Source organism: Ictidomys tridecemlineatus, chromosome 11 (genome assembly GCF_052094955.1).
Source record: "Ictidomys tridecemlineatus isolate mIctTri1 chromosome 11, mIctTri1.hap1, whole genome shotgun sequence".
Classification (NCBI taxonomy): Eukaryota; Metazoa; Chordata; class Mammalia; order Rodentia; family Sciuridae; genus Ictidomys; species Ictidomys tridecemlineatus.
This window is the reverse complement of record NC_135487.1, coordinates 105,916,889-105,943,079: the sequence shown is the minus strand read 5'-3', so window position 1 is coordinate 105,943,079 and position 26,191 is coordinate 105,916,889. Positions and strand designations below refer to the sequence as shown.

Genomic DNA, 26,191 nt, shown 5'->3' with positions numbered 1-26,191 from the left:
GATTCAGAATTAAAAAAAAAAAAATGGAGCATGTGTGTTATGTGGCCAATGTCTTCACTCTAACTTGGTTATGAGACTAAACTATTCCTCACTGCTCTAACATGCGGAAGAAATCATCTGAGGGGGTGGGAGATGGATGCTTAGTTGTCACTTAAAAGAAAGCAGCATTATTCTAGCAGCATTCATTTTGTTTAAACCTTCTACTGTTAGAGACTTGAGGTTACATGATATGCTTTATGCTCATAATGATGTGGCAAGAGAACTGGTATTGAATTTATAGCATCAGCAGAACAGAAAATGTGATGTATTTTATGCATGTCAATAAAGGAATGACCTGTTCTTATTCTACAAAGAATGGAAATTGGAAGTCAAATACCCTCTGTGTTCCAAAATAGGGTCTCAAAACATTTTATAATTTTCATTTAAATTGTTAGGAGGCTTAGAGCTATTAGTTAATCTATCTTCCAATATACTATTTAATATAGCACTGAATAAATGAAGCAAGTTGTCAATGGATGAGTGATCAACTAATACCTCTGCTAGTTATTGATTTATTTTTCTTCAATAATATTTCATAAACAACAACAAAACAAAACAAAACAAAAAAATTCTACCTCAACAACTTAACAAGGCTTCGAGCAACTTTAGGAAACCCTATCTCAAACTTAAAAACTGGGTATGTAGCTCAGTGATTAGGCACCACCCTTGGGTTCAATCCCAATATCCCCCCCCCAAAAAAAAACCAGGGTTTTAGGTGTGCCAATTTGTATAAGCTATTATTGGGCACAATGATATGTGACTGTAGTCCCAGCTATGAGGAAGGCTAAAGGAGGAGTATTACATGAGTTTGGGAATTTCAAGATGGGTCTGGGCTGGACAAAGTGGCACATGCCTTTAGCTAAGGAGGCTGAGGCAAGAGAATCTCAAGTTTGAGGCCAGCCTCAGGAACTTAGTGAGACCCTTTCTCCAAAAAAAAAAAAAAAAAAAGTACTAGGCTATTATTTTATGTAGGCCCTCTGAGTACAGGCTATTTCATAATCACAAACACACATGTGCACATGTACACACACTTAAAGAAACTATATACTTATAATGCACCAATAAAAAGCAAAGAAGCATCTCCCCCCAAAAAGAACTCACAGTGATATTCATAGGTTTTTGTTGTTGTTGTTTTTGTGGTGCTGGGGATCAATCCCAGGGTCTTGTGCATGTGAGGCAAGCAATCTACCAGCTGAGCTATATCCCCAGCCCAATATACAGATCCAGCTCTGCAGAGTTCATTTTAGAATCCTCAATTTCCTATTTGCAACTCCCTTCCCTGACAGTCAGCTATCTGTAGAACTACACTCTTAACTCTTACTCCCAACAACCCTCTGACCCCTACAAGTACCTCATTTTTTCTCTGACTCACTTTAGTGCAGTCCCCAGTCATTTTGAGGCCAACCTGTGCACACATACTGGCGTTAGGTCCAAAGCACCCGGTGTCGATGATGTCTGTGATATTCTTTTTTCTTTTTTTTCCAAGCCAGTCAACCTTTTTTTTTTTTTTTTTTTGAGAATTATTTAATATTTATTATTCAGTTTTTGGCAGACACAACATGGTTGTTTGTATGTGGTGCTGAGGATTGAACCCGGGCCGCACGCATGCCAGGCGAGTGCACTACCGCTTGAGCCACATCCCCAGCCCGTCTGTGATATTCTTCTGGTGCTCATTTAGGTGCAGTGCTGCCCTGTTTCCTTTGGGGCCATGATGTTGGCTGCTTTGGGCTACAATGTCTTCAATACACATTTTAGCTTGCAAAAGCACCCTTCACCCAACTTTGCTCCACACCGTAACATGGCCCATCTGAAAAGTCCTAATGTCTCAGAGGATTGTATAGAAACTACTCTTTTGGGTTTGACATGCCCTTTTAGTTCCCATTCCCTAAGATTCAAACATGAATTTGGTCTGTACCCACAATCTCTTTCCTCTTCCAACTTGGTCTCGTAAGTCTTCACTCCCCTTCAGATAAGCTCTTCGTAATCCTTCCTGTACACGAGATCTTGGCAGACAGGTCCTCCAGGCATGTCTGAATGCCAGAGTGTGTCAGCTCAAATTCTCAAATCACTTCCATCATGTTTGTTGCCCTCTTAGCTTGTCTGCATTAATAGTTGAATTTGGAAACACTTTTGAAGATAGAGGACTATACCATCACAAAAAGCACAAAAAAAAGATTGCAAACCTAGTCCAAGGATTCAGTCCAAGGAAAAGAACTTCTTTATGATCCCAAGGATTTGATCCAAGGAAAAGAATTCCTTCATGATCCTGAGGATTTGATCCAAATAAAAGAACTCCTTTATGATCCTCCTGATTAATAGAGAAAGAAGGCAGCCTGGAGAACTTTCAGTTTAAAGACTGTCCTGAGCTACATTTGACCACAATAACACTATTGTCCAGAAAGCCTCTTTTTAAGCAACATCAACAATGTTACATTATTCTCAGTGGTGCTAATTCATACCTAATATATCATTCCCTGATTTCTCTTGTTTCCAACTGTGTGCATTTGAGGGAGAACTGGCCAGGGTTAGCAACATACTCTATGGCAATGAGACAATAGATATTAATCTATTTGTACACAGTATAAGGCCAATACTTGGCAGCTGTGGTGGTGCACCCCTATAATCCCAGTGATTCAGGAGGCTGAGACAAGTGGATTGCAAGTTCAAGGCCAACCTGGGCAGTTTAGTGAGACCCTGTCTCAAAATAAAAAATAAAAAAGACTGGGGATGTAGCTGAGTGGTAAAGCACCCCTGGGTTTAGTGCCAGTACAAATATAAAGAAAGAAAGAAAAAGAAGAAGAAGGCCAAGAATTGATAACCTTGGAGTCATTATATCTTCCCCTACCTGTTGAGCTCACTGCTTGCAGACTAGTTATATTTGAACATTTTTTTTTATTAGGCAGATACTTAGCAATATGCAATTACTTGAGATAAAAATCTTCTGATTACCCGAAAGATATATATACAAGAATACATGTAAGACAGATAATTCTGAAGTAAGGACAGAGCACATTAAGTCTTCAGCATTATAGATATTATATCTATTATGTCTACTGAAATTTCTTTCTTTTCTAGAATATAAGTAAGCTTTATGAAGAAGGGAGCTTTGTTTTGTTCATTACTCTCTCTCCAATATCTAGAACATATGCCCAACACATAGTAGATGGTAAAAAATATTTGTTGAACAAATGAAAATATTTTGTGACATAATAGGAAGAAATTAAAATTATTAAATGAAATCCTAAAGTAATTATTGCCAAACAATAGTAGGGAATATTAATACTAAGGAATACCTTGGCAAATGATTACTATTAATATATAATCCAAAGCATCAAAACTCCCCTCCATCTCCAGTTGTTCAAAAGCTGGTGAAAAAGACATATTTCTAAGAAGAGACCTACATTCCTAAATAAACATTTAACAATTTCATGTGGTTTGGGTGTAGCTAAGGGAGTAGCCTGTGATTGAAGATCCAAGAGGCACGGTTTAAAAGGAGATTAAGCCCGGTGCAATGGTGCATTCTGTAATCCCAGCTACTCAGGAGGATCAAAAGTTCAAGGCTAGCCTTGGCAATTTAGAGAAAACCTGTCTCAACATAAAAGAAAAGGGCTGAGGATGTGGTTCAATGGCACAACACTTGTTTAGCATGTGTGATGCCCTGGATTCAATCCCCAGCACCAAAAAAAAAAAAAAAAAAAAAAAAAAAAAAAGAGAGAGAGAGAGAGAAAAGAAAGAAAATCCAAAAGCAAAAGGAATAAAGGGCAATTAGGAAAGGTTCAGGGATCTCGAACCCAAATGCTTTCAGAAGCATAAATGGGTGAAGCAGCTGGATATAATGCAACAGGGAGGAGCTGAGACTGGGGTAAAATGGGAATTGTATGAACCTTCTAAAGACACTAAAAATCATTTAAAAACAGCGACAACAAAACACTGATCAAGTCTGTGGACTGAATTCCCTTCACATGCAGTTAGAGAGCTTTAGTTTAGATTTTATAATATCTCTGTGAGTTAACATTTGCCCGTGAAAGTTGTGTGCATGTATGTGCATCTGTGTCAGTGTTCCAACAGTTATTGGCTGGACAATATTAAAAAGAAGGAGATGGGTTGGGCGTGGTGGCCCATGCCTGTAATCCCAGTGACTTGGGAGCCTGAAGCAGGAGGACTGCAAGTTTGAGCCCAGCCCCAGTAATTTAATTAATGAGGCCCTAAGCAACTTAGCCAGAATCTGTCTCAAAAAAATGGGGGTGAGGGTGGGTGGGGATGTGACTCAGTGGTTAAGTACCCCTGGCTTCAATTCCTAGTGCCAAAAATAAATAAATAAATAAATAAATAAATAAAATAAGGAGGTGGAGTGGATAGAGCACTTGCATAGTATGTGTGAGGTCCGGGGGTTGAATCCCCAGTATGGCCAATATCACATCTCACAGGGTAAGGAGACTTAAATGGGGGTCACATTTGGAGAGCCCATGTATCCACCTGAACTCTTCTGTGGAATGAAGGCCAAAGGCCTTGAGCTGTCTGATGCATTTAAGGTTTTTTTGATTGAGTAACTCAGAGGTGAAGAATGAGCCACTAGACAAAGGAAGATAGAGTCCCTAGGAAAGGACAAACTCTGAGGGCAATGACTGGCGCTTTCTGGAGGTAGGTGGGTAATCACACAGCAGAGGTTAGGAAATGGCAGGGGCTGTTAGACCTGAGGGCAGATTAGAAAGATTGGATTGGGTTGTCCACAAGGTAACCTATGAGGAAGGATGTAATGACTTGTCAGCTTTCCTGGGATGAACAGAAGGGTCATTTAGCAGGACTACCATTAATACACTAAAACTTGGATGTATAATAAAAGATAAACTTGATCAATGAGTATCACTAATTTTATTCTGTTCTACTCTTATAGTGGTGGGGTGCCAGGAGACCCATTTTGCTGGCCTTCTTTTTTTGTTGTTTGTTTATTGGGAATTGATCCCAGGTGTACTTAACCACTGAGCCAGATCTCTAGCTCTTTTTTGTACTTTATTTAGAGATGGGGGTCTCATTGAGTTGCTTAGGGTCTCATTGAGTTGCTTAGGGCCTCACTAAATTGCTGAGGCTGGCCTTGAACTCACGATTCTCCTGCCTCAGGCTCCCTAGCTACTGGGATTATAGGTGTGTGCCACCACTCCCAGCCTTTATAGAGTCTTTTGTGGGTGAAAGTTCACTAGGCTGAAACCATGGTAACATGAGAAGTTCAAGCATGGAATATGGACTTCAGTCTGGAAGCAGTGAGTCTATGTGGCCACGAGTTTTAGTTTGTAATTAATGAAATTAAGTGGAAGTCTTGATAGGACTTGTAGGAAGTCAGCTTAAATACAGCTCTTTGTCTACCTAGCAAATGTACTATAAGTTATGCAACTGTAGCAGATTTTGTGTTCAGTTTAATTTCCTCCCCTCCCCACATCGTGAGTTTGTTAAGTTACTACAATCGTTCACCAAGCCTACACTACCTTTTGGGGGGAAGATATGGAGAATAAGCGGATGAAAGTGAAAAATATAGCCAGGTGCAGTGGTGCATGCCTGTCATCCTTGTGGTTTGGGAAGCCGAAGCAGGAGGATTGTGAGTTCAATGCCAACCTTAGCAATTTAGTGAGGCCTTAAGCAACTTACTGAGACCCTGTCTCTAAATAAAATATAAAAAAGGACTGGGGATGTGGCTCAGTGGTTAAGCCACAACAACAAATCAAACAACAACAAAAACCTAAAAAAATGTGCCCTCGTTCACATTCACTCTTCTGCTACAGCCATCACAGGGAACACTATCCTATGGGAGGGCAGAGCCCAGGTGTTTGGAACAGTGGCTTGCAATTAACTGAATGAGGACCCTTTATGGAACTGATGAAGAGCATGTGATGGGCACCTAGGAAGAAAATACAATTTCCAACCAGTGGAAGGATAATTGAGAAGGGGAAACCAATATCCCCCTCTATTTTCTTCTTCCTACACAGAATAAGGTCAGGGTCAGGCAAATTCCAGCAGCAATCATGTTAAGCCCTATTCTTTTGGTGTGCGGTTAAAATCATATAAGGAATATGCCCTCGATAATATGTTGGTAAAATGTCATAAGGAGGTGAGAGTTGACTATTTGTCCTTTTTTCTTTTCTTTCCTTCCTTCCATCCTTTCTTTCTTTTTTCTTATACTAGGGACTGAACCCAGGACCTGGAACATGGTAGGCCAGTGCTCTACCACTCTCTACCCCCAGCCCTTTATTTATGTTTTATTTTGAGATAGGACTTGCTAAATTGCCCAGGCTGGCTTTGAATTAATGATTCTCCTGCCTTGGCCTCATGAGTAGCTGGGATTACAGGTGTGAGCCACCAAGCCTGGTGACTCTTTGTTCTTTAAAAGTCTTCCCTCAGTCTAAAATAGCTTTGCACATCATTACTGTTAATAGAGTTTATAAGGCCATAGCTAAAATAATCCTATTTTCTGATATGTGCAGTGGTTCACACCTGTAATCCCAAATGATACGAGAGACTAAGGCAGGAGTATCATGAGTTTGAGGCCAGGGCAATTTAGCAGGACCCCATCTCAAAATAAAATGAAAAGGGCTGGGGATGTGGTTCAAGGGTAGAACATCTCTGGGTTCAATTGCAAATAAAGCAAAAATAAATAAATAAGTAAATAATCCTATTTTCCAAACTGAAAATTTCCTAAACTTCATGATTAACTGAAGAGAAAGAAATTGTGAGATGAAATATGTGAAATCCGGACCTTCCCAGATAAGTTAGGACAAATGATTGCCCTGGCTAATTCTCATAATGTAAACTCATAGGCATATAATTACCACTCTTGATATTGTGTTTAATATTGGCCTCTCCATACTTACAGGCTCATTTAGGGAAGGATTAATTTCATTTTTCTATCAGAGTTAAGATTGAAAAGTAAAGTTTGAATCAGGGCATGAGTCAGATTGTCTTTTTTAGCTCTGGTCCTGGAGATTGAATCCAGGGCCTTGCACATGCTAGTTAAGCACTCTACCACTGAGCCATATCCCCAGCCCCTCTGGGTGGTTTTGATAGTAATATATATTTTTTTCTTCTGTTATTTTTGTTTTTGATAGTCATCTTGAGGAGGCTAAGCATGGTAGCACACGCCTATGATCCCAGCTATACAGGAGGCTGAGGCAGGAGAATCTCAGTTTGAGGCAAGTTTGAGGCCAGCCTGGGCAGTTTAGAGAAACTCTTAGCCTCAGGACCTGGAACATGGTAGGCCAGTGCTCTACCACTCTATACCCCTAGCCCTTTATTTATGTTTTAAATAAATAAAATATAATACTTTATCTCAAAATAAAAAATAATAGAAGGACTGGGGATGTAGTTCAGTGGTAGAGTGTTTGTCTAGAATGTGCAAGGCCCCGGGTTTGATCCCCAATAACATGGTAGCATACACAAGATGAGCTTGAAAAATATTCTGAGAGGGAAGCCAAATTGTGTATCCCAGTTGTTACGTGAAGGAAGCTAACAAAGGCAAATTAAGATCTTGTTTTAAGAGTGAAGGCCTTATTCTACCTCGATATTTCTATTGTTTCAGCCTAGTGAACTTTCACCCACTTAAGACCTTCTTTGAACAGTCTGATCAAAAACAAGGTTTTAAATGTTTTTTTTTTTTTTTTTTTCTAGATTGTTTACTTACATCCAAACCTTTAAACAGGAGGCCAAATCTCAGTGGTCAGTTTCAAATAGGTTAAGTTTGGACTGAAGAGATTAAAAAATTTTTTTATAACTTTCAAATAGACACGTGAATGATGCCAGTATGCTTGACTTTATCTACTCTTCTCAAGTATTCAAGTATTTCCTCTTTCCCAGGGAATACCGTAGGGTTGTAAAGAGAATGACTTTAGTGGGTAATCTTTACCCAATCCTGAAGTGAAGACTGCAGTTGTTTGGGTAGTGACCCACATACGTGGGTTGGCGGGGTGGTTCTGCAGGTGGGACTGGGAAGGAGAAGGTCCGGAAAGTCAGTACAACCGTGATAAGTGTGCCTCTGTTCACATGGCACCTACTCCCTGTGCATCACCCACGCAGGCTTATCTTCTGCTTTCTTCAGTATAGGATACAGGGTAAAGTTACAAGGTGAATGTGACTACAGTTCTTCCCTTGTAATGCTGTGAATTGAACCTAGGGCTTCACACATGCTACGTAAGAGCTCTACCAGTCTACCAGTGAGCTAGATCCCCAAACCCCAATTTCTGTCTTAAAATTTCTGGTTCTTCAGGGGTATGGTGGTGCACACCTGTTATCCCAGCCACTCAGGAGGTTGAGACAGGGCAATTGCAAGTTCAAGGCCAGTGTCAGCAAATTAACAAGTTCCTAAGCAATTTAGTGAAAGCCTGTCTTCAAATAAAAAATAAAAAGGGCTAAGGATTGGAAATGTAGCTCAGTGGTAAAGCGCCCTGGGTTCAATCCCCAACACACACACACACACACACACACACACACACACACACACACACACAAAGTCTATGTGCTTCAGAATGTTTCTTTCCAGGCCTTCCCAGAGAAAACAAAGTTCAGGGTGCACATTTTGTCCACATAGTCCTTTAGTATTTGAGGAGTGATAAGAGAAGAATAAACAGTTTTTGGACAAAATGAATGGCAGAATAAAGAGAAAAGTCTTTGTAAAATTATGTTGGAAAAGAACATTTTGATATCAAACTTTGGGTGAAACTGTCAAATTAATTGATTTTTGTGTATTCATATTTGGATACTGTTTCCAGAACTCCCAAGTATTTGGGATTCAGTCTGAGGCCTAGGTACAGGGTAAAGTTATAAAGAATGGATAGAAAAGCACATGCACCTTGGTCCCTGGGGGGCTTAAGTTCCCTCACCTGGTCATTTAATTGTGTGTAAACTAAAGGGATCAAGTACATAAACCAGAGTTACTGATACAAGTATGCACATGAAATTATATGAACAGCAGACTATTCAGATGACCTAGAGGACAGCAGAACAGGCTGGAGCTATTTGGCCCAGTCAATAATCCTGAATATTATTGACAATGATAAAATAGCTAATACTCACTACTTATGAGTGCTTATTATCGTCTACTAGGCACTGTCCTACGTAGTAGGTACAAATATTATTCCCATTCTTATTCTAGGGTTGAAAAGAATAAGATATAGACTAACTTGCCAAAGGCTACCCATGTAGTAATTGACAGAAGCAAGCTCAAACTCACCATCAGACTTCAAAATTTTGTTTCTGTGGTACTGGGATTGAACCCAGGGGCACTTTACCACTGAGCTACATCCCCAGCCATTTTTATATTTTTCTTTGAGACGTGGTCTTGTTGAGTTTCTTAAAACCTTGCTAAATTGCTGAGGCTGGCCTTGAATTTGTGATCCTCCCGCCTCAGCCTCCCAAGTCCCTTGGGATTATACTCATGTGTCACCATACCCAAAGATCTCAAAGCTCAAATCTTTGAAGGAGTAAGTGTGTGGTACTGGCAATTGAACCCAGAACTTCACACATGCTAAGTAAATACTCTACCACTGAACTACACCTTCAGCCCTGAAAGGTCACATCTTTCTTTTTTAATTGATTAATTTATTTATTTATTTTGTGTGTTTGTGTCTGTATGTTGCTGATAATTGAACCCAGAGCCTCAGGCATGTCAGATAAGCAGTCTGCCACTAAACTACCTCCCCAAACACTGGAAAATAAAATCTTAAAGAATTTAATATCCTTATTAAGGATATTAAAATATATATATCAGATTTCTTAGGTAAGTAAAATGAGCAATTCTAAATTGGCTTAGGAATAAATATACAGACTTCCAAATCTATTCCTTTAAAGGTGACAATACACTCTTTGGTGTGTTTATTGAGCAGTCAGAGACAGTTTAACTCACTAGTCAAACATATAAGCTTTGGCCTGGTTGAACTCCCAGTTCTGGTTCTACTACCTGCCAAGTGTTTAACTTTAGGCAAGTTTATCAGTGCTTAGCACAGTGCCTGGCATCTTGTGAGAGCTATTTTAAAAAGGTGGGGGGGGGGACTGGGGATGTAGCTCAGTGGTAGAGAGCTTGCCTAGCACGTGTGAGGCACTGAGTTCAATCCTCAGCACCACATATAAATAAACAAAATAAAGGTATCGTGTCCATCTGCAACGATAAAAATATATTTTTTAAAAAGGCAAAGCTAGTATTATTGAGCATCTATTCATTTAGATACTACAGTAACACTTTTCCCTAACAGTTTTATCAAGTAGATACTTTTGTTATCACCAATTCATAGATGAGAAGATTGAGGCACAGAAAGATTAGGCAACTTGTTTAAAGAATGGAAGACAGTCTATCTGACGCCAGACCAGAGATGCAAACACAATTTTATCCTGCTAGTCTCTTGAAATAGACAGAACACTAACTGTGCCTGAACACTTTAGAAGTCAGACTAAGAGGCATACTGACCACAAGTCTATCAAGAAATTTCAGGGGCTCCACAAGGTCTTCCATGGCATAGTCTGGCTGTGGTTCTGGTGGTGACTGACTAGGGTGAATTTCTGATCATCAGCCATATAGGTTTAGAAATCCAATCTGCTGCCGGGTGCAGTGGCACACACTTACAATCCCAGCTAATTTGGGAGGCTGAGGCAGGAGGATCGTAAGTTTAAGGCCAGTCTCAGCAATTTAGCAAAATCCTGTTAAAAAAAAAATTAAAAGGACTGGGGATATAGCTCAGTGGTGGGGTGCCCCTGAGCTCAATACCCAGTCCTGTACACATACAAACGATCCAATCTGCTGATACATAGATTATGGATTCCTAATATATAGATTGTACATTTATCTCTCAAAGCAGACTCAAGTTCCCAGAGGCTGATATTCAAAATTAAACTACCATTTTATTCATCAAATTATGAATAGAAATAGAAAGAAATATAGGGGCCAAGTGCCATAACACTCATGTCCTATGACCAGCACTTGGAAAGTCAGATGGTCAGAGTAAGTTGCTTGCAGAGCACAAAATCAAAAACAAGGGCATTTGTTTATTTGTAGGAAGTCTGTTTTATGTTATGAATATTTATAGGTCATGATAGAATCAGACCCATCCAACTCTGAATCAGCAATTTACTTTCCTCCAAAATGAGAGTTCAGTGCAACCTTTCATCTAAGAATCCTTGGATAAACAGCACCCGCAGTTGCTCTAAGACCCTGTTTCTTCCTGAGCTTTCAGGGCTCAGCAGCCCTGCTCCTGATTAATTATGTTCTTTCTTGAATTTATATTATTATTTTTTTCAAGTTACAGCATAATCTTACTGGCCCATGTGGCTGTTCATCCTCTTTACTAAAACTTTGAATAACTATACTTTGATCCATTGTGCATTGATTTTAAGATTCAAATCTGAAAGGGCAACTTTAGTTCCAAGTTCTTGGTGGGGGGTCTTCTCACTGAGGCCCTAAAGTACTAACAGCAACAACTGGAGACAGCACCCCTCTGGTAGAAGCGGCTTCCTCGTTTCTGAAGGTTTTGCCTATTTGGCTCTCCAGCTTCAGAAACAGAGACTGTCGCCATCAGATTTTCACCCGTCTACTGAAAACTAAAGGATAACAAACACTGTTTCTGTAGCTACTGAAGAGACAGACTGCTTGGACAGAGATTTAGATGGCTCTGTAGACTCCCTAGCTGTGCCAGCTCTGGGGGAGTCAGTCCACACAGCGTGAAGCAATTTTGTTTCTTGGCTCTTTGCCATAAATCCAGGCAGTTACAACAACAGCAGCAGTTCTTACTCCCATGCAGAGCTTCCAGAAGGCCTGGGTTCTCCGGCTGATAACAACTAGTGAAAGAGAAGCTTAGGAGTCCTACCAGTTAGAGCAGCCAAGACTTAGAGGAGGACAGTTGCTCCTGGAACCCATGGACCCAGGGTCACTACAGAGCTTAAAGTCAAAGCAAGGCTGCTCCACTGCCTGCATATGCCACACAACACCTTTCACAGCAGATCCCAGGGAAGAATGGCACAGAATAACTCCTCTCCCCTTCTCTTCTCAGTACTTCCAGGGTACAGGCAAATGCTGGGGGTGCAGAATTTTTCCAGCACTATTGGGCCACCACACTGGGACAGTACAATGAGAATGGAAGCGCCTGCCTCTCAAGGCCCACTTTTCAGCTCCTTTTTGCAGGATGGAGAGAATCACAAGTAGAGTCAAAGCTCCTGGTGTGCAGACAGAGAACTACTGGATGGATATATCTGATCAGCTACAGCCTCCCTCTGGAGAGATCTCTTGATGATGCCAGGAGAGAGGAATAGGGCTGATCAGGGCAGTCAGACTAAAACTGCTGATTCTCTTCACTGAAGGCCAACCAGGTCACTCAAGATTCCAGGATTTATTATCATACCCCACCTAGGTCTAATAAGTACACATTAAAATCAATTTTCCGCTGGTGTTCAGAGGTTAACTGAGTAGGAAGCCTTGGCTCCTTTATGACTCCAGATTCTTGTAAAAGGTCTGAACATTCCCCACTGTGCACTCCCATCTTATCTTTTTTTTTTTTTTTAAGAAAATATTTTTATTAGTTGTTGATGGACCTTTCTTTCTTTCTTTATGTATTTACCTATGGTGCAGGGGATGGAACCCAGTGCCTCACACCTGCTAGATAAGCGCTCTTCCACTGAGCCACAACCCCAGCCCCCATCTTGTCTTAATCAGCCCTACCTATTGAGGTAGATTCCAGATCTTTCTCCCATATCTTTGGCTTGGCATAAGTCTCTCACCCCTCTGCTATGGAATCTAAAAGCAGGGAGATGGCCAAAATAGGCAGTCAGGGAAGAGTACAGGCATTCCTATTGCATCTGCTCAGTCTCTCAGCAGCCCTCATGTCAGGGAGTCTCCCTGGGTTACCAGCTAGGGCCAGAGAGAGTCACCCCTTCTCACTCGCTGTGTGAAAACAGGATGAGACACAGTGCAAGGTCTCTCAGAGGGTGTCTGCTGAGTGCTGAAAGTCAGATATAACCGGCATTGAATTATGGGTGTTCTCCATGGCTCCATTCACCATGTAGTACCTCAGAGGCATTCCCTGGGTTGGTTTGAGCTAGTTGGATGACTATGCACCCAAGATTCCTTGACCTTTCTTTGGTTGTCACTGGCTTTCAGAGGACTGGCCCTTCGTGACTACCACAGGTAACTGCTATTGTTTTGTTGTTCCTAACACTTAGCTAGCATACCTAGTGTTCTTCAACAAAAACAGGCAAAAATGACAGGCTACCACTTTAGCAAGCCTTGGTTGATTCATTGAATAGCTGATTAAAAAATATTTGTTGAACATTGGTATGGCACAATGTACTACTTTGTGACATGAAGACTAATAAGAAATAAGAAAATGGAAGATGGATGTGGTGGCACACATTTGTAATTCCAGAGACTCTGGAGGATGGGGCAGAAGGATCATAAGTTTGAGGCCAGGCTCAGCAATTAAGGGAGACCTTGTTTCCAAATAAAAAATTAGCCAGGTGTGGCAGTGCATGCCTGTAATCCTAGCAACTTGGGAGGCTAAAGCAGGATGACAGCAAGTTGAAGGCCAACCTCAGCAAATTAGCAAGGCCCTGAGCAACTTAGCAAGATCCTGTCTCCAGGGCTGGGGTTGTGGCTCAGTGGTAGAGTGCTTGCCTAGCACACATGAGGTCCTGGGTTCGATCCTCAGCACCACATAAAAATGAAGTAAAGATATTATGTTCACCTACAATTAAAAATAAATAAATAAAATAAATATTAAAAAAAAAAAGATCCTGTCTTCAAATAAAGAGGGCTGGGGATGCAGCTCAGTGGTAGAGCTCCCCAGGTTCAATTCCCAGTATTCAAAAATTAAAAAAAAAAAATAAGTAAATCGAAATTAAAAAAAGAAAACAGAGTTGGGTGTGGTGGCTCAAGCCAACAATTCTAACTATTTGGGAGGCTGGCAGGAGGATTGCAAATTTAAGATCAGCCTAGGCAATTTAGTGAGACTTTTTTATCTCAAGATAAAATTATTAAAAAAAAAGGCTAGTGGTAGAGGACTTACTTAGCATATATGAGCCCCTAGGACAGATCCCATGTACCACAAAGAAAAAGGATTCTCTCCCTCATAAATAAACAAATAAACACACACACACCCATTTTGTCCTGCTGAGGATCAAACCCAGGGTCTCATGTGCATGTTAGGTGAGTGCTATACGTCCAGCCCCTAGGAAGCTACATCCTAACAGAAACATAAGTGTACACCCAAATCACTGTAACATAAAATGAAGATAGAGAAAGGACAGGTTACTGTTGTAGTTACTGCATCTAGTTAAGTTGAAGGAGAGCATTTTCATTTACCAGGCCATCAGGCAGATGCTTCTTGATCTCCTGGGGCAGCCTGATTCTGTTTTTGCATGAAGCCAACACCAAGGTTAATAAAGGCTATTGTAACATATTAAACACCGCAAAGTAAATACTTAGTAATGCCCTATGTGCTTGTATCAGGAGCTCAGTGTGTAATCCCTTTCTTTTAAATTAGTAAAATGGGTTGGCTGCCAATCACTTCCCTTAAGCAAAAAAAAAAAAAAAAAAAAAAAAAAAGCAGAAGTTGCATTTCTCTTCCCTGTTCCTCAGGGCAACTAGTACAAGAACAAACAGGGTTCAGTACCAGGAATAAAGTTGACTCATACGCTTAGGCTTTCTCTCCTTTTAGAACACATTGATTGAAGACTTGGAATGGGATGACATTCATTCTCATAGGGAAACACGTGAAGTGGCCAAAGGAGAGTGGTACGAAGACTACAGGGAATATGAGGTGAAGAAAGAGGAAGAAGTGGCCACTGCACTGATTTTTTGTTTTGGTTTTGGGGTGTGTGGTTTTTTTTTTTTTTTTTTTTTTTTTTTTTTGTACTGGGGATTGAACTCAGGGGCACTGAACCACTGAACCACATCCCCAGCCTTTTTTTTTTTTTTTTTTTTTTGTGGTGCTGGGGATTGGATCCAGGGCCTTATGCATGTGAGGCAAGCACTCTACCAACTAAGGTATACCCCCAGCCCTTCCCCAGCCCTTTTTATTTTTTATTTAAAGACAGGGTCTCACTGAATTGCTTAGGCCTCCTTAAGGTGCTGAGGCTGGCTTTGAACTCACATTCCTCCTGCCCCTGAGGTTAGAGGCGTGTATCACCACACCCAGCTTACTGCACTGGTTTTTGTTTTGTTTTGGTACTGGGGATTGAACCCAGGATGCTCAACCACTGAGCAACATCCCCCAGCCCTTTTTATTTTTTATTTTGAGACAGGCTCTCACTAAGTTGCTTAGGGCCTCACTAAGTTACTGAGGCTGACTGCAATTTTTCCATCCTGAGTTACTGAGACTGATTAAAGGTGTGCACCACCATGCCCTGCTACTTCAGGTTTTGACAAAGTCTCTTCATCTCAGAAGACTCTTCTGGGAGGATCATATTTCAAACGGAAAGCTGAGGATGAATAAAAATCATACATATTCCAAACTTCCTAGGAAAAGGCAGTAAGTTGTAATAACAAGAATAGTACCAGTACATAGTTCACAGGTCTAGAAAACTTATAAACAAATTCTACAGCGGGCCAGGCATGGTGGCACATGCCTGTAATTGCATCAGCTCAGGAGGCTGAGGCAGGAGGATCTCAAGTTCAAAGCTACCTTCAGCAACCTAGCAAGTTCCTGTCTGAAAAATAAAAAATAAAAAGGGCTGGGGATGTGGCTCAGTGGTTAAGCCCCTAGATTCAATCCTTGGCACCTCACCTGTGCATGTTAGTTCAAAGCTACCCTCAGCAACTTAGCTAGTTCCTGTCTGAAAATAAAAAAATAAAAAGGGCTGGGGATGTGGCTCAGTGGTTAAGCCCCCCTAGATTCAATCCTTGGCATCCTACCTGTGCCCCCAAAATATTCTATAAAGTATAAATTCTAAGGATTAGCTGTAAAGAGAGGAGGTGGACCTTTCCCAAGGTAGGAGTCTCAGTAGTGCCACTGAGTAACCTCAGGCCAAGAGATGAGAACTAAAACCCAGGAGAAATAGTCCAAGGTACATGAAAGATTTGTAAGGGGTAGAGACATGTATTTTCCATACATTCACTTTAAAAATGGTGACATGAGCCAGTGTAGTAGTGCACTCCTGTAATCCCTGCGGCTCAGGGGGCTGAGGCAGGAGGATCACAAGTTCAAACCCAGCCTCAGCAACTGAGCAAGGCCCTCAACAACTTTGCAAGACTCTGTCTCTAAATAAAAAATAAAACTGGGCTGGGGATATGCTTAGTAGCTAAGAGCCCCTGGGTTCAATCCCCAGTGCAAAATAATAATAATAATAATAATAATAATAATAATAATAATAATGACATGTGAACAAAAAGGGGGAAAACTAAAATAGGCTCTCGGCTTCCTACGTAGGAGTAACATTGATATCTCCCTCCACTGAGTTCTTACACATTTTTTCCCCTGAATTATGTCTTTGTTATCTCTTCTACTATTCATAATTGTCACTGAAGCCTGTACTTGCTATTTAAATATTCATGTGTTTGTTATATAAACTATATCAACTCAAGGGCAACTGTCATGTTTCATACCTTTGTTGGCAACTATCTCAGTGCCTGCTCTCATTAAGTCATTAAGAAATGTTGTTTGATTTGAAATTATAGGAGATTTGGACTTCAAGGGTCAACAGCTGCAAGGTCTGGCAATCCATAGATCTGGCCAAGAATTTCCACGAGGCAAAGCAACATTTGGCAATGACAAGGGCATTCCAGTGAAGTGAAGAGGAGTGACAGATTTTGCAATAGTTCTGCAAATAAAATAGATTTTCTGGAGTGACTGGGTTCTTTGAAAAACATGTGCTGAATATCTGGGTTCTCACCTTTACAGACATCAGAGAAGATATTATCTCCACCAGATTTAAATAGGAAGAGGTTACATTAATAAAATTTCTGAGCATACATGGCATTATGCTAGGTATTGAGCATGCAGAATATTTCAAAAAGTAAGACACTATTTATCACTACTGCCCTTAAGCTTAAAATCTCAATGGGGAGTCAATATGCCTGTACAAAAAATAATCAGAGGATGATGTTAATTTTATATTGAATTACAAATTAAACATGACAGCATTGCTTTCCTAAAGAAGAAAGCCTTGAGAGCAGTCTTGGGAGTCCCCAAATTTCTGTGGAGCTTTGCTCCTCAATCTTTTGGACATTTGAAACATATAAAGTTTATTGTTTTAACCCCTCACTCCATCCTACCTTGCCTATTAATAATTCAAGATAGCATTTCATTTGCCCAGTATAACAGTGTGCTTCATATCTCTCTAATCTCTAAGTAGTCTCTTGGATCTGTAATCCTAACTTCCATATTAAGATTCACTTCAGGGGCTGGGCTGTAGCTCAGTGGTATAGCAATTGCCTAGCACATGTGAGGCACTGGGTTCGATCCTCAGCACTAAATAAAAATAAATAAATAAAATAAAGATGTTGTGCCCATCTACAGCTAAAAATAATTTAAAAAAAAAAGATTCACCTCAGCAAAAGAAACAATAAGAGAGATAAACAGGGAGCCTACATCCTGGGAACAAATCTTTAATCCACACACTTCAGATAGAGCCCTAATAACCAGAATATACAAAGAACTCAAAAAATTAGACAATAAGATAACAAATAACCCAATCAACAAATGGGCCAAGGACCTGAACAGACACTTCTCAGAGGAGGACATACAATCAATCAATAAGTACATGAAAAAATGCTCACCATCGCTAGCAGTCAGAGAAATGCAAATCAAAACTACCCTAAGATACCATCTCACTCCAGTAAGATTGGCAGCCATTAGGAAGTCAAACAACAATAAGTGCTGGAGAGGATGCGGGGAAAAGGGCACTCTTGTTCATTGCTGGTGGGACTGCAAATTGGTGCAGCCAATTTGGAAAGCAGTATGGAGATTTCTTGGAAAGCTGGGAATGGAACCACCATTTGACCCAGCTATTCCCCTTCTCGGTCTATTCCCCAAAGACCTAATAAGAGCATGCTACAGGGACACTGCTACATCGATGTTCATAGCAGCACAATTCACGATAGCAAGATTGTGGAACCAACCTATGCCCTTCAATAGATGAATGGATAAAAAAAAATGTGGCATTTATACACAATGGAGTATTACTCTGCATTAAAAAATGACAAAATCATAGAATTTGGAGGGAAATGGATGGCATTAGAGCAGATTATGCTAAGTGAAGCTAGTCAATCGTTAAAAAACAAATACCAAATGACCCCTTTGATATAAGGGGAGTAAACAAGGACAGGGTAGGGACGAAGAGCTTGAGAAGAAGATTTACATTAAACAGGGATGAGAGGTGGGAGGGAAAGGGAGTGAGAAGGGAAATCGCATAGAAATGGAAGGCGATACTCAGGGTTATACAAAATGATATATAAGAGGAAAGGAGGGGTAAGACAAGATAATACAAATGGAAGAAATGATTTACAGTAGAAGGGGTAGAGAGAGAAAAGGGGAGGGGAAGGGAGGGGAGGGGGGATAGTAGAGAATAGGACTGACTGCAGAATACATCAGACACTAGAAAGGCAATATGTCAATCAATGGAAGGGTAACTGATGTGATACAGCAATCTGTATACGGGGTAAAGTTGGGAGTTCATAACCCGCTTGAATCAAACTGTGAAATATGATGTATTAAGAACTATGTAATGTTTTGAATGACCAACAATAAAAAAAAAAAAAGATTCACTTCATTTCATGAACTTCAATTCTCCCTATTAGAAGAACATTCAGAGGCTAAGTCCTTTTCCGAGCATCAGTCTCAAAGGTAATCTGGCTTTGGTGTGAGGGGGCGGGGGCGAGGGTTCTGCCTTATACGTAATTAACTAGTACTAGAGTTCTTGCCAGAAATTCTCTCATTAATAAAGTTACAGCCCTCAAAACTATCTATTACTAGTGTCTCTGTTTTCTACTACCAGATTTTTGAATGTCAATTTTCAGTACATCTGAGTCTGTACAATTGTCTAATGCCTGTTTAAATCAATACCCTGAATTTTGTATTCATTTTGGACTTCTAACTTCCAGAACCAGGGCAGAAAGTAAAAAAGTAAAACTTTTTGCCATGGTCCTAGAGGCAAGTTCTGGAATGAGTCACAGGGAAAGCAGTATGGTGGTAGCCTAAGGGTCTCTTATCAAATTAGTCTGGCTACATGGCAAGCTCTGGGGTGCACTCATAAATCATCAACTTTTGTTGATGATACAAATGGTAGTCATAGATGATTTATGCTTCAAGTGTGAAGCAATGAAAGGGGTATTTCAGGAAGAAGGAGGAGGAGGAGAAGGCGGAGAAAGAAATCAAGGAGAAGAACATCTTGGAATAGATCAGGTAGCAAGGTAACCATAAAGGCATTATACACCTTAGCATGTCCATCAGATCAAAAGAGATACAGCATGCCAAGTACCCAGCACAGCTCCTGGCACTCAACCACTAGTTCTCTTCTGCTTGCATAGAGATTTTACAGTTTATAAAGTCCTTTCGCATACATTAAGGCTTCCCTTGATCAAAAACCTTCTGAATCAATTATTTCCCCCCATTAGTGACTTGACCCCTCCAAAGTAGCACATAAGAAATACTGCAAGGCTGAGAGTCATACTAACATCTTCAGATACCCCTTTACCCTGGATCCTTCTATAGTCTTGTCCTAGATTTAAGATTGTGAAGGCCCGTATTAGAGTGCCAACAGTTGAATAGAAATATAAGAATGATCTGTGAGCTTCTGGGTAGCTGAAATTCTTAGGGCCTTATTATTACATCCTTATTTGTAAAAGAAAAGAACTACATTTTTTTTCTATTCCAAGACACATATATTGTTATATGTAAAATTTCTCTCTCTTTTTTTTTTCTCATAGTGTTGGGGATTGAACCCAGACTGCTAGGCAAGCATTCCACCACCGGGTTACATCCCCAGCCCAATATCTCTTAAATTTGAGATGTAATTTACAACAGATGGTGTTTTACAGGTCTGTCCGGTGATGTAGTTTAGTTGTTTGTTCATGCACAAACATGGTTGCTATTCCTGGTGAAACAAACAGATAACTTAAATCCGTGGACATTTAAGTTTGTTGACCTAACAGTTGTGTAAGGACTGTGAATTCTATTGTTGTCTGAAAACCTTCCATTGACACCTTCTAAGATCAAGAAAGCACCAGCATCAAAACTTGAAGAATGGAGGCAGAGCACTTCCCTAATAGACACAGGCCCCAGGTTTGATCCCAAGTACCACAAAAAACAAGCAAGCAAAGGAACACAGCTTGATGAATGGATACCAGAGATTTGTAAGAAAACCTCAGGAAAAAAAAATAGTAGAGACCTCCTTGAGGAATGTGGCATAAAAGAGTGGGTTTCTTTATTTTTTGTTTAATTTTGAGACAGGGTCTTGCTTAGTTGCTTAGGGCCTTGCTAAGTTGCTGAGGCTGGCTTTGAACTTTCGATCCTTCTGTCTCAGCCTCTTGAGCCTCTGGGATTACAAGTGTCTGTTACCCTGCCCAGCTGCTTTACCATTGAGATGCACCCCCAGCCCTTTTGTTTATTATTTATTTTTGATGGGCTTTGTTGTTACATATTTATAGGTGCACACAAAATAACAATATAAGTTGGCCAATATCACTTCAGAGCTCAGCCCTTTTCAATTTTTATTTTGAGAAAGTGTCTCTCTAAATTGCAAAGGATGGCCTCAAAATTGTGATCCTTCTGCCTTAGTCTCTTGAGTTGCTAGGATTACAGGCCTGCACCTCCTCAGCCAGCATCATCAGAACTCTTGATAGCACTGGTAGTACTGTGTGAAAACTACCGACATCAATGTCAGTCAAAGTGATTCAGACCAGGTAAAGTGGTGCACACCTGTCATCCCAGCTGCTTGGGAGACTGAGGCAGGAGAATTGTGAGCCTTGACAAGTTAGCAAAATCCTGTCTCAATTAAAAAAAAAAAAAAAAGTCAGGCCCCATGGTGCATGCTATAATCCCATTGGCTGAGGAGGTGAGGCAGGAGGCTCATGAGTTTAAGGTCAGCCTTAGCAATTTAGTGAGGCACTAAGCAACTCATTTAAAGACTTGTCTCAAAATTAAAAAAATAAAAAATAAAAAAGGTCCAGGGATGTGGCTCAATGGTAGAATGCCCCTAGGTTCAATCCCCAGTAACTAACACACACACACACACACACACACACACACACACACACACACACACACTGAAATACAAAGTAATTCAGGTCAAGTATAGTGGCACATGCCTATAGTTCTAGCTACTTGGGAAGTTGAGACAAGAGGATTGCCAAGTTCAAGTTCAGATTGGGGAATTTAGGGAGACCACCTCAAAAAACAAAACAGAAAAAGGGATTCAGAAGACAAACTTTGAATATAAAGACATTTAGAGCTAACTAAACTGAGTTATTTCCTTTATATTTACCTTTTATTAATGCACAAGTGTGATATATGAAAAAAGCCAAAGTCTATAAGTCTATAGAAAAGAAACTCAGTGATAGAGTGAGTGCTTAGCATTCATGAGGCCCTAGGTTTGATCCCAGCAGCACACACACAAACACAAATTAAAAAGACAATATGTATAAATAAATCTTAATAAGCTCTTTCAATAAGGACTGAGTGATAAAAAAACAACAACACTGTGTCATAGATTAACTTGCAGCATTTTAATTTTTTTATTTGTTCTAATTAGTTATACATGACAGTAGAATGCATCTGACACATAATACATAAATAGAGTATTACTTCTCATTCCCCTCGTTGTACATGATGTAGAGTTACACAGGCCATGTAATCATATATGCACATAGGGTCATAATGGCTGAATCATTCTACTGTCCTTCCGATCCCCATGCCACATCCTCTCCCTTCACTCCCCTGTGTCTAGTTACAGCATTTTTTTTTTAAATTTGTATGGCCTTATAAGCAGTTATGTCTTAGATTCAATGAGAATAGTCATATTATATGTGCATGAATGCTTTACAGTTTAAATAGTCAGCTCATTTTGATCATCAAAATAACCTTGTGATATTCATACCAAATTATATCCCCAATTTTACCTATGAAAAAAGTAAGGCAGATTAGTTACTCAAATACCATAGAGTCAGGATTCAGTCCTCTAGAATAAACCTAAAATCCTTTTTTCCTCTAAAATGTCAAGGTTTGCATCAATCTTAGAACTAGTGCTTTTTTTATTTTACTTTTTGTTTTTAAGAGAGGAACATATCTAGTGAGATTGACTATAACTGTTCAGAATGAACATGGAACATACCACCCTCTTGGCAAGAAAAGTGAATTTTCAGGATTTTAACAATAACAAATTACTATTACAAACAGCCTACTACTGTGCCTAGTAATAAAAGGTATTAAGTAAATAAGAGGAGTTATGTTATTAAGAGTAATTAATGTTGGCTACCCCAGCAGCTGAACCCTGAATTCTCAGTGGCTTAAATAACAAAACTGCATATTGCACATGTCTTGTATCTAGCAGGTTGGCAAGCAGCTAAGCTGAATGTTGTATGCTCCTTACCTTCACTCCTGCTATGGTTTGAATGCCTGTGATCCCTCTGAATTTATGTTGGAACTTCATCAATGTAACAGTATTAAGAAGACAGGCCTTTAGAAGGTGATGAAGTCATGTACCCTTGTGAATGGAATTGATACCTTATAAAAGACACTTCACACAGTGTATCTATCTCCTTTTTGCCCTTCTATCCCCTCTGCCATGTGAGGACAAGGAGCTATCTTGGAAGCAGAAACCCAGCCCTCACCAGACACCATGCCTATGTCACCTTATTTCTATACTTCTCAGCCTCTAGAACTGCGGTAAATAGATTCCTTCCTTCCTTCCTTCCTTCCTTCCTTCCTTCCTTCCTTCCTTCCTTCCTTCCTTCCTTCTTTCTTTTTTTTTTTTTTAGGAGCACTTAACCGATGAGCCATATCTCCAGCCCATGTTTTAATATTTTATTTAGAGATAGGGTCTCCCTAAGTTCCTTAGAGCCTCACTAAATTGTTGCTAAGGCTGGCTTTGAACTTGTAATCCCCCTGCCTCTGTCTCCCCAGCATGTGCCACTGTGCCTGGCAACATATAGATTTCTCTGTGTTTTGGGGGGTGGGTACCAAAAGTACTGGGATTAAACCCTGGGGCATTTAACCACTGAACCACATCCCTAGCCCTCCCCTCTCCCTTTTAATACTTCATTTAGAGACAGGGGCTCCCTACATTACTTAGTGCCTTACTAAGTTGCTTAGGCTGACTTTGAACTTGGGATCCTCTCGTCTCAGCCTTCCAAGCCACCATGATTACAGGCATGTGCCACCATGCCTAGCTGATAAATAGATTTCACTATTTCTTAATGACTCAGTCTCAACTTTTCTTTTTTTCTTTAATATCAGCAAAAACGGACTAATAAACTGATATCAAGAGTAGCATGTCAGGCTGGGGATGTAGCTCAGTTGGTAGAGTGCTTACCTCAAATGCACCCTGGCTGGGTTTAATCCCTGGCAACACACACACACACACACAAGAGTGGCATGTTGCCAGGCATGGTGGTGCACACCTGTAATCCCAGTGTCTCCGGAGGCTGAGGCAGGAGGTTCACAAATTCAAAGCCAGACTCAGCAACTTAGCGAGGCCCTAAGCAACTCAACGAGACCCTATCTCTAAGTAAAATACAAAAATAAAACAAAAGGCTGGGGATGTAGCTCAGTAGTTGTGGGCCCCTGAATTAAATCCCCAGTACCAAAAAAAAAAAAAAAAAATGGTATGTGGCAGAACCAAGTGGTGATGCACGCCGCTAATCCCAGCAACTCAGGACTCTGAAACAGGAGGATCACAAGTTGGAGGCTAGTCTAGGCAATTTAGTGAGAACCTGTCTAAAATAAAAATAAAAGAGGATAAGATATAGCTCAGTAGTAGAGTGCCCCTGGATCCAATCCCCAGTAACTGTCTCTGAACACACAAAAGAAAAAAAAAAGTGGTTTCATTTGTTAACAAATACCAAAAATGTAGAAGCAGCTTTGAAATTGGGCAATGGGTGGAAGCTGGAAGAGTTTGGAGGTACATGCTATAAAAACCTAGGTCACCATGAACACAGCATTAAGGACAATTCAGGTGGGGCACAGAAGATGAGAGCTGTAGAGAGAGCCCAAATCTCCAGAGATTACTTAAGTGATTGGGATGAGAACATTAGTAGAAATACAGACAATAAAAACCATTTTGATGAGGTCATAGGTGAAAAACAAAGTCCTTGAAACTGGAAGAAAGGCCATGCTTGTTATAAAATGACAAGGAACTGGGTCTGGGGTTGTGGCTCAGCAGTACAGCACTTGCCTCACACTGTGAGGCACTGGGTTCGATTCTCAGCACCACATAAAAATAAAGAAAAACAAAATAAAGGAATTGTGTCCATCTAAAACTAAAAAAAAAAAAAAAAAAAAGACAATGAACTTAGCTGAATGCTTTGTGGAAGCAGAACTTGTAAGCAATGAAACTAGGATATTTGATGAAAAATATCTTTTTTTTTGGTACTAGTGATTGAAACCTTTCTTATTTTTTGAGATGGGATCTCATTAAGTTGCTTAAGACCTTGCTAAACTGCTGAGGCTTGCCTCCAACTTGTGATCCCTCCAACTTGTGATCCTCCTGCCTCAACCTCCTGAGTTGCTGGAATTATGGGCTTCTGCCCAGATAAAGGAAGAAATATCTAAGGAAAGGACTGAGGAGGCTGCATGGCTTCTTTTGACTGCTTATAGTGAGATAGGGATTTGGGGATACAGAAAAGGGAAAGAAAGATAAGCTGACCCACTGAAATGCAGGAAACGCCCATGAACCTTTGGAACTCCTAAGCAACCCAGACCACTCCTTCAGCCTGCACCCTTGACCCCATGCTCTTACCTGCAAAACATGAGGGTAATACGCAAGCAGAGGAAAAACTGACATGAAATTGTGAAACTCTGCCCTGATTTCACTTCTAGTCCAGCCCCTAAACTGTCCTCTGCAAATCTTACCCTATCCACCAAATACACCCATAACAAGGGGTTGTTCTCTATCTCTCTGGAGATAGCCCACATTCCTTGTTTTACCCCCAAAGCTACTCATTCTTGAGATAGCCCACATTCTCCTTTGGATGTACCTCTCCTAAATAAACCTTTGTGTCTCTGACTAGTTACATGCTAAAATTCTTTTTTGTCACATATGCCAAACACCCTGCTTTCCTCAGTGGAGGTCTCTGGGAAATCCTTGGACCTCCTGTGACAATAGTAAAATGTGAGAAGATAAAAAAATCAAAGATGGAATTTATGATTAAAAGAGAAGCCGAATTTAAAGATCTGGAAAATTCTTAGCTTGGTCAAATTGTAAAAGCCTGCCTAAGACAGAATACCAAGGGTTTGGACCCAACAACCATTTGATAAGGAGATTAGTACAGCTAGAATGAGGCCAAATGCTTTTCATCAGGACAAAGGAAGAATGACTCTGAGGCATTTCAGAGATTTCTGAGGCTGCCAGTGGCATCACAGGCAGAGTGCTAGGGCCTTGAGGGCAGAATGTGTTCAAAGAAGAGGACTGGAGGCCAAAGGGGGCCTAGAGGCTCCGCCCCCTGCATTCCACTGCAGCACTCCTTGACCATTCGTGGTTCTAGCTGGCCCAGGTATGCTTCATGCTGCCCTTTAGAAAGCTGAGTGATAAACTTTGGCAGTGTCCTTGTTGGGCCAACTCTGTATGTATGCAGGGTCTAAGAGCTGCAGAGGTTGCTGCTACCACCTAGACATCAAAGGCTGTCAGAGAGCCTTGAGGCTTAGGCAGAGAACTGAGTCAAGGCATGGCAGCCACAGAGAACACCCACCAGGGCAATGCCCAGCAGAGCAGTAGGGTCAGGGCCACTGCTGAGAGCCCCTATAAAACAATGTCTAGAGGAGTCACAGGAGACTCAAAAACTGAGACTCAAAAACTATAGAACCCTATGATGCAGCACCAGCCGAGAGAGGCACAGCCATCCAACTCTTACTCCTAGGATCTGCAGCATGGGCTGAACCCAGAGAAGTAGTGGAGGTTTGGCTGCCTAAGGCCTGAGGATCCCAATCTCTGCTCCAGTGTGTCCAGAAAGTGGGACACAGAGTCAAAGAAGGTTGTTATCCAG

The 26,191-nt window shown here is 40.7% G+C and overlaps 1 protein-coding gene across 1 annotated transcript in view; it reads right to left on the bottom strand.

Moving 5' to 3' along the window:
* Positions 1 to 26,191, bottom strand: part of Lrig2 (leucine rich repeats and immunoglobulin like domains 2) — a 165,100-nt gene that overhangs the window by 113,491 nt on the left and 25,418 nt on the right. The gene's annotated exons all lie outside the window — the stretch shown is intronic.